The sequence below is a fragment of the Camarhynchus parvulus genome, chromosome 19 (assembly GCF_901933205.1).
Source record: "Camarhynchus parvulus chromosome 19, STF_HiC, whole genome shotgun sequence".
Lineage (NCBI taxonomy): Eukaryota > Metazoa > Chordata > Aves > Passeriformes > Thraupidae > Camarhynchus > Camarhynchus parvulus.
In genome coordinates, this window is record NC_044589.1 from 5,116,956 (window position 1) to 5,127,295 (window position 10,340).

Below are 10,340 nucleotides of genomic sequence, written 5' to 3' on the forward strand. Positions count from 1 at the left end.
ACCTCCTGCAGGTAAGAGGGGACAGGGAGGCTGCAGGGAGCTGGTGGCAATGCCACAGAGAGGGGCTGAACCCTTGGTGCTGGTCTGGATGCACTCCCTGCACTGGATGTTTGGGGTCTGAGAGCGGGAGGCTGAAGGAGCACAAATGAGCAAGGGGAAATGGAGGGGGCTTTAATTATTTTGCCACGTTCTGGGATAATCAGCTGGCCTCTGGTGTGGGGCTCAGGAGCTCTGCTGCCTGGGAACTGGATGTTTGGGGTCTGAGAATGGGAGGAGTTGGGTGAGGACTGGGTTCTCCTCAGCTCCTGAAACAGTGGCTGAAGCTTCCCCCTCCCCACCCACCCCCAGACTGCCCCTTGGAAAAACAAAACTGCTTCTGGCGTGAAATTTTGTTGGTTTCAGCCATTTCTTTTAAGAGGTGAGGAAAGAAAAATGGATTTTCTGCTGTGAAAATGATGTTAAATTATACTCAGAAAATGTAAAAAGGGGGCTGAAATCACACCAGGATGCTCCAGTGGCTCTGCAGTGAGTTACTGTTGTTCTGCAATTTGCTTTGCAAGTCCTCCAGCAATCCCAATACCAGCTTTTTCTTCCCATTTTGGCATCAGAAACACCAATTCCTCCCCCATTCCCATGCAGCAGAAATGCAGGCGTTGGATCTCACACCATCTGCAATCCTTGTGCCTGTTTCACCTGTTCCTTCTGCAAACACTGGGGGGTTTAGGAGAGCTCAGATGAGATTTGCCTTCCTGGGGGGCTTCAGCACATGCCCAAAAAAATCTCCTGGGGAGTGGGAAAGGATGGGGATACCCGCAGTCCCCCCATGCTTCTCCATCCTGTGCTGGCTTTTGCTGCTCTGTCCCAAAAGCTCCATGCTCCGAGGAGCCCAGGGCAGGCCGGGAGCTGGCAGACAGGACACAAGCAGATGGAAAACCATAGGGAAGACCCCAAATCCCTTCCCAGAGCAAAGAAAGGGACCCAGGAGCCTGCAGCTTCCCCGGTGCCCTGCCTTTGGGGTATAAAGGCTGTTTTCCTCCCAGCTCAGGTGGAAAGACCCAGCCTGCAGCACCAGTCACCTTCACCACCAAGTGTTTGATTCCTGCTGGGACACTGGGAAAATGATTTCTGTGTTCTCATGGATGGGGTTCAAGGGTGGGGAAGGGCTCGTGCAGTGGCACAGAGCTCACTCCTCTGTTTGTGCAATTCTGTTGTTGATAAGAGACTGTGCATATTCCTGGGTTGGGTTTTTTTCATTTTCCAATTTTTTTTCTTATATGTGTGTGGGTTTGTTTTTGTGAATACATAAAAGCCCTTTGAAAGTGCTCTGAGAGCTGATTTGTTTTCCTGTCATCCTCTCAAAGCCCTGGGTAAAAGCAAACACCTGGAGAAGAGGAGATGCCCCAAACCTGGAGGAGAGAGCTCAGTTCTTGGTGCCAAAAATTGTCCCAAATCCCTGGCTCAAAATGCTCAAGCTGCCTTTAATTCCCACCCAGCTGAGAGCTCAGCTTGGGCCTTTCCCCACCCCAGCTCTGGGGTATAACCCTGAAGCCCATCAGGCTCAGGGGCTGAGGTTGGATCCAGCTTTGGGTTTGTTCCCAGTGGGATTTGGCAGTCACACGAGCTGTGGGGTGGCCCTGGCCCCATGCTCAGGCTCCTGGTGGCTGCTTCTTCCTGGACAACCTCAAGTGCACCTCAACCCCCCGGCTTCCACTTCCCATGGACAGAGATTTCCCAGCACTTTTATCCCAGTCCAGCTCTCCATCAGTGGGGAAACTGAGGCATGGAAGCATCATCCAGGCAGGCTGTGGCAGCACACCTGGGCAAGGCTTGCTGTGGGGGCCTGGGAGAGGACAGGGAGGTGGTATGGAACAAAATTCTCCTTTCCTTGCGCTCCCAGGTCCTGCCCCCTCACTTCCCACCTCACCTCCTGCTCCAGGGCAGCTGGGCAGTGCCTGGGTCCTGCTGGGAGCAGGAGGGGGACAGAGCTGTCCCCAGCAGTTCCCAGCCCATCCCCACAGCCCACACCAGCTGGGGATGGGTCAGAGGGTGCTGTGGGCTCCTCCAGCTTTGCTGTCCCCTCCCTGTGCCTGTGGGAGATGGGAGTGGGGCCAGGAGTTGCTCTGGAAGCTGCTGCCTCTTGAGGAGGAAGATAAGAAAGGCTGGATGGGTTTTCCCTGTTTTTCTTGGGGACTATGCCTTGAGCTGGCAGAGCTGGGCTGTTTTTTGGTGTTACCCCACACCCTGCTCTTCCTGGCTTTGAGCTGGGGAGAGCAGGTCCTGATACCCCAGAGTTTCTCCCTTTCACAGCCTGCAATCTGGCAAGCAAAGGGTTTCCAGCCAGGAAAGGCAGCAGCTGCCTCCCTGTCCTCCAGCCTTTTCTCCTGCAGCCAGCCTGGGATGGGCTGAGATCCACAGGGATCCCCCCAGACAAGCTGGGCATCACCTCCTGTTCCTCTGGGAGCTGGGAGTGGCAGGCAGGGTTGGGAGCAGGGTACCAGCAAGGGGCAGGGCAGCAGCACAGGGGATGCTCTGGAGCTCAGTAAGAGCACAGAGGCTGCTCTGGAGCTCGGCAGCAGCACAGGGGATGCTCTGGAGCTCAGTAACAGCACAGGGGATGCTCTAGAGCTCAGCAGCAGCACAAGGAATGCTCTGAGGCTCGGTAGCAGCACAAGGGATGCTCTGGAGCTTGGTAGAAGCACAAGGGATGTTGTGGAGCAGGGTACCAGCACAGGGGATGCTGTGGAGCAGGGTACAAGCACAGGGGATGCTGTGGAGCAGGGTACAAGCACAGGGGATGCTCTGGAGCAGGGTACAAGCACAGGGGGTGCCAAGGGTGTGAGAGCATCCCCCCACGGGAGCCCAGCCAGGCTGCAGCGGCTGCGGGGGAGCCGGGATAAGCCAAGCTCCCGCCCAGCTCCTGCCCAGCTCCCATCCTCCTGCCGACGTCAGCTGTTTCCCGGCGCCCAGAGCAGCTGCAGCTCCACACCGGTCGATGTCATCGATTAGTTCCTCTCCCCATCCCCGGAGAGGGGATGGTGTGGGGGGTAGCAGGGAGGAGAGAATAAATATTTCAGCAGGTCCAGGCAAAAGCTGGGGTTATTTTGAGGCTGGGATTTATGGGCTATTAGGAATAAGGAATGAGTCTGTGCTGGGAGAAGAGACCCATTAATCCAGGCTGAAGGAGCACAAATGAGCAAGGGGAAATGGAGGAGGCTTTAATTATTTTGCCACGTTCTGGAATAATAAGCTGGCCTTTGGCTGGGTGCTGGTGTGGGGCTCAGGAGCTCTGCTCCCAGGGAACTGGGGCAGGTGAGGGGACTCTCATGATTAAACCCCCCCCAGCTGCGCTGTGAGGGATGGACAATCCATTCTGGGATCGGTATGGGACCAGTACAAGCAGTGCTTCTGGCTGGGACGCGGTGGAGGAGCCCTGCTTGTGGCAGGGATGGCAGGAGGGGCCCGTGGGTCAGTGCCCGGTCCCGGGGTGCCCTTCCCGGGCCGGGCCAGCCCTGCCACGGCCGTGCCCCGTTAAGGCAATCCCGTCTGTGCCTGTAACCGGAGGAGCCGGCCGCGATCCGGCGCAGGGTGAGTCAGTGCCCGAGGCAGCCCTGGGCCGCGAGCATCCCTGGCTCTGCTGCTCCCTGCACCACCTGGGTGACCTTGGGCTCTGCTCTGTTCCCCAGCTCACCCTGCCCTTCTTGCTGCCTCAGTTTACCTGCGGGACACGGGGAGGGTGATCCTGGCTCACTCCATGACACTCTTGAGCTGCAGGGACGCGGCTGCCCTCTGTGGAGGGACATTCCTCACCCCGTGGGGGCACCGAGATTTGCCCCTCGGGGGCAGCCTGCCCCAACCCCTACAGCCAGAATTCCTGGGAACGCGGACACCCCGCGGCAGGGATGCAGAGCACGGACAGCCTCGGACCACCTCCTCCTCCTCCTGCGAAGGGATGAAGGAGGACCTGACCTCCCTGCGGCACCGCAAGCCTCGCTCGCTTGCGGGGGTGGCCCCGGGTGCCAAGGTCACCCAGCGGGATCGCGGCGGGTGCCGGGGCCGCTCTGCACACCCCGGTACCGGCCGCGTCCTCCTTCCCGCTCCGCCGGGCCTGCCGCGGCTCCCGCTTGCGTCACCCGCCGGAGCCAGCAGCTATTTCGGGAACTGCAAAGTCACTGGCGCAATTAGACGGCTGGCAAAGGCAGCGGGGGGACCGCGGGCACGGCTGCTCCCCGCGCCGTGCCGTGCCGTGCCGTGCCGTGCCGTGCCGTGCCGGGCCCTGCGCGGCCACACGGGCACCGCCATGCGCCTGCAGGGTCCCTCCGCCAGGACAAACAGCCACGGCTGCAAATCCTCCCATCCATCATTTCCTTCTCTCTGCCTTTTTTTTTTTTTCTTCCTTTTCTTTTTTTTTTTTTTTTTTTTTAATATTTAATTTGATGTCGCTCGCCCGGCAGGAGCCTCCCCACGTGGGCTGCTGAGCCAGCTCGCTGCCACCGCTGGCGTTTGGAGAGAGGCAGCAGCAGCACAAGGATTGTGTGCCAGGGCGATGCCCTGCGGGCTGGGGGGGTCCGGCTGTTCCCGGGTGCTCTGCTGCCAGCTGGGTGCTCGGTTTAACCCGGTGTGCATTCTCCGGGAGCAGCCAGCGCCGTGCCCCGGCTGGCCCCGGGGCAGCCACGGGGGTGTGGATGGGCTGCGGTGACACTGAAGGGACACCCGACCCCGGGGCACAGCACGGAGGTGGCGTTCTGCCACGCAGTGTCCTTGGGGGACAGCCCAAGGGGATGTGGGGACAGCCAGAGGGGACAGCTGGGGATCTCAGTCCCTCTGCCCACCCTCCTCAGCTCCCAGTAACCTTCAGGTCATGGCCAGAGGGGATGTGTACAGAAAGGCTGGGACAAGCTGATCCTGGCAGGCTCCAAACACCCCAAAAGTGAAGCTCAAAAAACCCTTTTAAAAAAATCTCCAGACTGTTCTATGTGACCTGACGTCTCTTCCAGTCCCATCCCCCAGGAACAAAAAAAACACCCCAAATCCTTTCTCCCAACGCCTGGAGAGGTGCCACAGCAGGAGCTGCTGCTCCGCTCCCCTAATCCCATATGGGGCTTCGGGTGGGAAGGGCCGGATCCAGACGGATCCCTGGGCACAGCAGAGGTGATGGGCGCTTGCAGACTGACCCCACCCTGCTCTCCATCACTCCGAGCCCTGCAGGAGGGATCCCTGCCCGCGCTGGGGCTGGAGGAGCCGCTGGTGCTCCTGGCTGGGACCAGGGGGTGGTTTTGGGGTGCCAGGGGCTGTGGGAGGGCAGGGGGAAGGTGGGCAGCGTGTGTTCCCCCCGGGCTGGGGGAAGAGGCCGCGGCGGTGGGGCTGGGAGCGCTGAGGCTGTGCTGAGTCACGCTGCAGAGCCTGCGAGCAGGACTGCAGCAAGGCTGCCGGTGACAGCCCTGTCCCTCCGCCCCCGGCTCCTCGCCTCCTCCCGGGGCCAGCACGCTCATGGGGCTCGATGTCCAGGCTGGGGAGGTCCCGCTGCTCCCCTGGACATGGCTGTGTCCAAGTTCCCAACCCTGCTTGACCCTCCTCAGCCCCCCTGCCCTTCAATAGGGATGGGGCTGCTCCAGGATGGGGGTCCTGGAGTTCCTGGGCAGGGAGAGGGGAGGGCTGAGCTGCCCTTGGGGGATGTGTCCCCGACCCCAGTGCAGGAGGGGTGTCCCTGGGTAGCTGTGACAAGGGGGACAGCGGGGCCGGGGGTCACTCGCTGCCAGCACAAACGCAAAAGGACATTTAGCAGCCACAGGAACACGGGGCAGATCTCCCCTGGCATGGGTAGAGTGGGGTGGTGGGTGGGCAGAGATCCCCCCAGCTCCTCCCTGACACCACCAACCCAGCACACAGAGCTGAGCATCCACCCCTGCTGCTGCACAGGAGAAAGGCTGAGGCAGGTCCCTGCTGCAGAGGGAAACTGAGGCACGGGCTGTGCCCCAACATTGGCCCCAGATGCTGCCACCTCTCAGGCTCAGAGTCTGGGACAGCCCTGTCCCCACCTTGCCTGGTGCTGCCTCCCAGCCCCACAGAGCTCAGAGCTGCTTCTGGAGGGCCCGAGACAGGCAGGGCTTTTTTTAGGTGCTCGGTAAGAGCCGTCTGGGCGGTATTTATATCGGCTCCTTAAATAAGAGCTGCCATCTGAGCCTGACGAGCCTGCTTAATTATTAATGCCCCGCAGGGAAGCAGCACTCCTGCCTGCTCCAGGCCCACCTTCCCACTGGGATCCTGCATCCCAGGTCCTCCCCAGCTCCCCACCAGCACCCAGGGTGGGTTGTGACAGCCTGGACAGCACCCTGGCTTCTCATGGGACATGTCTTATGTGGGAGCATCTTCCCCAGGGCAGGGAGGAAGGCTGAGAGGGGATTTTCCATGGCATGGGCATTGCTGCAGTTCTTAGTGGGTGTTGGGAATAAGGGGAGGGTGGGAAGCGCGGGGTGATGCTCTCCCATCCCATCTTGGCAGCTTGAGGTGGTTCCAAGGAAAATCATCCCTGCAAGCCCCGAGGGGTAGGGGCAGCCCTGCTTGGAGACAGAGCTTATGCTAAACAGCACGGGAGGGCAGCTGCTGCAGCAGAATTAATTTGAGCTTGGAAAGTGCTTTGAAAGGCTGAGATGAAAGGCCAGGGCTGGGTACAAAGAGCTGCAGCTCCACAGACAGGGGGAAGGAATCTCCCAGCAAAGCACCCACGTCTGTCATCAGCCCCTGCATCCCCTCCTGCCCCAAGTGAGGCAGCCTCTGGCTCTGGGACGTTTTGGGGAGGGCTGGTGAACCCTGAGCTCGCCCAGCTGTTGGTTGTGGGGTCCTTGGTTGGGTGTGACCCCCCCAGCTCTGGTTTGTGTCAGGGTGGAGGGGCCAAGGCTGCACCGTGGGGGGCTGGGGAGGTGCAGGGGAAGAGGGGCACAGCATTGTGCTCCTGGGTTGTGTCCCTTGCTGTCACACAGCCAGGCTGAGGGCAGCACAGGGGGAAAGGGGCCAGGGTGCGACAGCATTGGGGTGGTGGGGACAAACAATCTGGCCCAGTAAGGGGTCAGGCAGGGAGGACATGAGGGCACCACTGTCCTGCAACCTCAGGGAAGGGGACACTGAAGCCAGAGGTTTCCTCAGCTTGTTTTTCCACCAACACAACTGCAAGAGTCACAGAAGTGCTCCCCTGGGCAGGCAGACCCTACTCAGGGCAATCCAAGCAGCAGCTGCCTGGGCAGTGGCACTTGGGGTGAGCACCCAGCCCTGGGGCTGTGCAGGAGCCTGGGCAGCATCCCGGGGATGGGACCCCTCCAAACCCCCACACCAGCCCTGGGAAATGCCACCTTGTGTCCCCTGGCCTTCACAGCTTTGCCACCCACCAGCTGAAGACACCAAGGGTCACTGCTGGTGTGGCAGGTGCACTGGCGCACCTGTGGTGACAACTCCTGCTGTGGGGGCAGGCTGGGACGCCTGCACCACACATCTCCCATGCTGGGCATCTCCTTCCCTGGGCATCACCTTCCCTGGGCATCCCCTTCCATGGGCACCCCATTCCCTGGGCATGCCCTTCCCTGGGCATCACCTTCCCTGGGCATCCCCTTCCCTGGGCATCCCCTTCCCTGGGCATCACCTTCCCTGAGCCTCCTATTCCCTGAGCATCCCCTTCCCTGGGCATCCCCTTCCCTGGGCACTTTCCTGGGCATCCCCTTCCCTGGGCATCCCCTTCCCTGAGCATCTCCCTGGCTCCAAGCAGGCAGACATGGAGGGAAAAGGCACAAGGCCAGGGGCACATGACTGTTGTTCTCCTGCTGGAAGTGAGGGGTGAGGATTTCTGGATCCATTTTCAGAGCAGTCAGCAGCTCACCCAAGCAAACTCCAAGTCACAGAGAATTTCCTGCCTCCCCTCACGGTGTCACAAGGCATTGACAAGACGTAGCAGGGAAAGCAAGAAAATGCAAAGAGAAAGACTCTTCTTCCAGGCCACAGGAATTAACAAAGTGGCACATTTGAAGGCAGAGAAGTATTTTTAATCCCACAGGCAGAATCCAGGTTATTAGGTTTTTCTGGGACATCTGCAGAACAGACCCACATCCTTTGGGTCATTGTGATTTCCCAACACAGCAGCTGCCCCAGCCTCTCACTGAGGGGTGTCTGCAGGCACCAGAGGTGGGAAAAGGGGATTTAGTGATGTCCAGCCAGGTAACACCTCCAGCTGCCCGTGCTGCTCACCAGAACCCTCTAACCTGGACCATCCAGCAGCAAACTTTCACCCCACTGCTGCCCAGGCTGTGCAGCAGAGGAATTAGGTGTTGTGAGGGGTGTTGATTTATACATCAGAGCTCAATAAAGGGGGCTGGATTCACTGCAGATAAATATTACAGCCAGATTGCTACTCTGAAGAATTTACAGCATCATGAATATCCTGTTCTGACCTGTGATGGGGAAGGAAATCATCTGCGTTGGGAAATGTATTTATGGCTCTGGTGCTCTGACAGAAATAAATCAGTATTTGCTCGTTTTGGGGCAAAAACAGGGTCACTGTAAATCAGCAGAGTCGGGCTGGCTGAGAATGTGCCAGGTTTATGGAAAATACTAGATAAGATTCCAAAGGTTTGTATGGAGAGGCAACAGTTTTTATTAGGACTGTTGATATATTTGGAGAAATCAGGGGATCTTCCAGGTGCAAAAGTACTTCTTCAGGTCTGGGCTTGTGTTCAATATTGTCCATGAGAACCCGGGAACTGTACCCAAGGGATAATATTATTTATTTTCCGCATCAGAGGATGCATATATCCAGCCCAAATGCAGTAGGATCACCCAAAAGGGGATGAGCAGGGAGTCTGCTCTCATTCATTCACAGACCTGAGCGTGCTTGGCTCGAATGATGCCCCACAGATACCTCCAGATTATTGATAAGAAAAATTATAATAGCAGAAATAGCAGAAAAATTAATTTGGGAACCAAACTCCTTTAATATTCTCTTGAATTCTGCACTTTTTTTACTCAAACCCTCTCCCAAAACTGCTGCCAGGCTGAAAACAACCCAGAGCTCTGCAGTGGGAGCTCTCAGAGATGCCAGCGAGCCCCCAGGGGAGGATGAATGAGCCTTTATCAGGGGAGAGGAATAAACTGCCCTTGTCTGAGGGATCTCTCCTCGGGACGGCCGGGCAGTAAACAAAGGCTGGGCACAAACAAAGGCTGTTCTCACCCGGAGCCACGTGCACTGCTGCGGGGTGTGAGGGAGGAGACAGCCTCTGATTTTTGCAGAGGAAATGGAGAGGATCCGGGCGTGTTTCTGCTTCTCTTTAGCAGAGTGGGGGGGATTTCTTCTGCTCTCGGAAGCTGTAAACAAAGGAGGATTTTGTGCTACGCAAATCCAGGCGATGCCGTTCTCTGTTCTTTAAGCAGAGCAGTGCTAAACCCACAATAAAGACGGAGATCTTGCCCCAAAAGGGTGTTGCTCACCACCAGCAGCATTCCCAAACCAGTTTGTTTGTGGGTGAGGCCGTGGCCATGGACTCTGGACAGCCACAGCAGCGCCCTGAGGACACTGGCACGTCCCAGTGCCACCCAGGCTTCCTGTGAGGTTTCAGATGGAAACCACAGGGCACAGGGGGATGGCCGAGTCTTCTGAGCTCATCCCCACACATCCCAAAGCACCTGTGCGGGGACAGTGGCTTTGGGAAGGGCCAGAGAAGGGCCATCAGCACTGCCTGGCTCTCTCCAAGCAGGATAAAGTGCTTCCAGTGGGATCACTCTGTTTATCAGAGCCCCTTCCTTTCTCCCAGTGCCACAGCATCCTCTCAGCACTGCTTTATCCAGAGGCCTTTTAGGAAAACAGGATCCATTAAACCCTTTCATTCCTCCCAGTGCTGTAGTCTCCTCTCAGCATCACTATCCATAGATTTTTTTTTAGGAAAGTGAGATATCTTACGATTCCCAGTGGCTCTCCCCGTGGCCGGAGCAGACTTTTCATCCCACAGGTTATCCATGAGTGAGTGCCCAAGGTGGCTGTCATTGTTCACTAACCAGCACTGATCTCCAGTGGGAATGCTCTCCTCTGTGGATCAGAACCCTGGCCATGGTGGGAAAAAGGGAGCATGGGAAAGCAGGGGACATCACCCCAAGATGTGTCACCATGACCTGGCCCAGCAGTGCCACAGAGACCCCAGGCACAGCAACACTGGCAGGGTCTCCACAGGGGAACAGTGCATGGGCTGTGAGTGGGTTTTGAGTGGAGCAGGGTTTTCAGTGGGACCTGGTTGTGAGTGGGTTTGGATTGTGAGTGGGTTTGAACTGTGGGTGGGTTCAGGCTGTATGATCAGGCTGTGAGTGGGTCA